General features: G+C 37.0%; 1 pseudogene; it reads left to right on the top strand.

Annotated features, from left to right (window-relative positions):
* Positions 1-559: 559 nt before the first annotated feature.
* On the top strand, positions 560-2,681 carry LOC143638093 (melanoma inhibitory activity protein 2-like; annotated as a pseudogene).
* Positions 2,682-2,934: the final 253 nt, after the last annotated feature.

Below are 2,934 nucleotides of genomic sequence, written 5' to 3'. Positions count from 1 at the left end.
AGTGGTATAAAAATAAATATATGGTGTACTAACTCTTTCAAAAATTTACAGAGCTGTAGAATTTTAGCTACACCAAACTGAGTGATATTATGACCATATAGAATGGCACATAATAAGTTCTGCCTTAGCCTGGCCTAAAACAAATCAATGGGTGGGTGACCTGGAGAGGACTTCTCTCTGGCTTGATTTGGACTGTCATAAACCTTCACTGGTTCAGAATTTATAGCATAGTGGAGGGACCAAGACTTCCCTGACAAGCAGTGTAAGTGTGCTAGGCCCCTGAGATCCCATGACCAGGGATGCCCATGCCCATGCCCACAGCCCCTCCCCGCCACTCACTGGTACAAAATGGTCTGCTCCATTGCCTGGTGCAGGTTTTCTCCTGACCAAAGGCCTGAGTGTTCACAGACTATTTTGGTGTACCTGGGGATTGTATGGTTGTGGAGGGAATAGCCAAAGTAGCATTAGCAAGATGGAGAGGCAACAACTATCTCTCAGCCATACTTGGGGGTTGTCCTGGGAGAAGTAACTAGGGTTGTGGTCTACCTTGACTGAAGACATGGAAACACACCCTAGTCCTTATGGCTGTCCATGGGAGTTGGTGATATGTACAGCTATTGGATTTTTTGTTGTTCTCTTGTTTTTGTGGAGATGTTATCAGTCTCTGAGAAGCAGGCATTACATGAGAAGATAAAAAAAAAAACTTGCTCTAAAACTTTTTGGACTAATTCAAAAAAATGTCAATTACTTGAAAATGTTAGCCTTGTTCAAAAAGCATATGAAGGCTTAGAGTCACCTTTAAAGGATGTCATTTTGGTGAAGGAGTCAGTAAAAACAGAAAACTTGGAGGCAATATATAAAATCCTGGAGAGGTCCATATCTAAACTTGAGGATGAAATACTCTTTCTAGAAAATGAGCTAAAAGAAGAGAAAACTAAATATTCTCAACAGGATAAACTGATGGTGGATATATCAAAACGGATTAAGTCCCTAGAAGATGAATCAAAATTTCTTAAATCACAAATACCTGAAGCTAAAACAACCTTGAAAATATTTCAAATGAATACAGAAAAAATTACAGTAGCAATAAAAGAGGCTTTGAATGACTTCAGGAAAGTCATAAACAGCTTTTACAAGAAGTTGAAGTATAGAAAGAAAAAGTGAATGGCCTTACTAAACAGAAAATTATATTTGAACACTCTAAAGTACATGCAGAACAAATTCTAGGAGACAAATAATATCACATTGATTCTCTGACTGAACACTTACTGCAGATAAAAGATTTGGCTCCCGTGCTTGAAAAAGTCCTAACAGATGATGGTTACTTGGAATTGGAATTGAAGAGTTAATCAGAAATTAGTGCTCACTTAGAAGATCAGCCAAAAGGTTCTTGGAAGACACTGGTTTATGATTCGAAGTTAAAGGCCTCTTTTAAAACCTTAGAAAGAGAAAGAAATCAAATTTTTACTTTATTATCTGAAGTAATTGAAACAAAGGAAGACTTAATAGAACATATTAAAAATCTTAAGACAGAACAAGCATCTTTGCAAACAGAAAATATACAGTTTGAAAGTGAGAATCAGAATCTTCAGCTGAAACTTAAAGTCATGATGGAATTATATCAAGAAAATGTAATGAAACTCCAAAGAAAATAGGAGAGAAAAATTACCAGGTAGAGCAATAAGAGAAACTTTTCAAAGAGGAAGAAAAGATCAGCCATACAACTAAACTGCTGGAGACCAATAGAAAGCGATCAAAAAGGTCTTGAAGAAGAATTGGAGAGAACCATTTGTTTTTATCAGGGGCACATTATTTACTATGAGAAAAAAAAGCTCATGGTAATGAGTTGGCAGCTAGGAGTGCTGAAAGATACCTCAATATTTTAAGGAAAAAATGCTCACAATATACAAAAATTAACTCGAATAGAGTTATAATTTAAGCTTGTAGAAAAAGATCCTTCTGTGCTTGATGCTTCAAATATAGCCTTTGGCAAAAAGAATTCTCCAAATGGTCCCTCACCATTGGGTCAACATTCATGTGAAATAAGACCTTCTCATTTGGAAAAGAAGGCTCCACTCATACCCTCAACTTTGGTGCCAGTAAGAGGAGAAAGTGGCTCAAGGGGCCCAGAGAATCCTCTGGACCATCCAACTAGCAATGAAAGAAGAGAATCAAACGGTGATAAGTCAACTTATCCTCAGAGAGCGCCTTCTGACATATGGCCCCTGGAACATCCATGGGAACAGGCCCATAGGATAATGATCCCTTCACCAGGTCAACCATATTCTGATCCACATCTTCCTCTACAAAGGCAAGATGGATGTTATTCTAAATATGGTAGATTGTCTGAATCAGCAGAACTCAGAAGTTCCACTATGCTGTCTTTGGATAAAATGGATGGGCCTACATATTCAGAAATGGAATCTAGTAGAAATGATACCAAAGTTGATCCAGGTGATTCAAATGTACATGATTTAACTCTCCCTGCTGAAAACCAAGCAACTGGCTCTGGCTTTTCTTTCTCATCTTTCCCTCCAATCAGAGGTCCATTGTTTTCTGTGGATCCAAGGAGTCGGTTCATGAGAAGAGGACCTTTTCTTCCTCCACCTCCTCCAGGAAACACTCATGGAGCATCACCAAAATATATACAGTACATACTTATATGTACTTTACCTAAATAATTGGGCTATTATTATAAAAATAAAAATTCCCATGACTAAGAAGAATCCTCTTCTTGATATTTGAGCTGTCATAATTAAAAAAATAGTCTTTTTATATGACTGATGTGGAGAAATATAGTACAAGGGAATGAAACTAATAGGTATATGATTAAGTGTTTTATTTATAAACTTTTTTTAGTTGTTGATAGACCTTTACTTTATTCACTTATTTATATGTAGTACAGAGAATCAAACCCAGTGCCTCACACATGCT

The sequence above is a fragment of the Callospermophilus lateralis genome, chromosome 16, assembly GCF_048772815.1.
Source record: "Callospermophilus lateralis isolate mCalLat2 chromosome 16, mCalLat2.hap1, whole genome shotgun sequence".
Taxonomy (NCBI): Eukaryota; Metazoa; Chordata; class Mammalia; order Rodentia; family Sciuridae; genus Callospermophilus; species Callospermophilus lateralis.
Note: the sequence above shows the minus strand (reverse complement) of the source record. Positions and strands in the feature narration are given on the sequence as shown.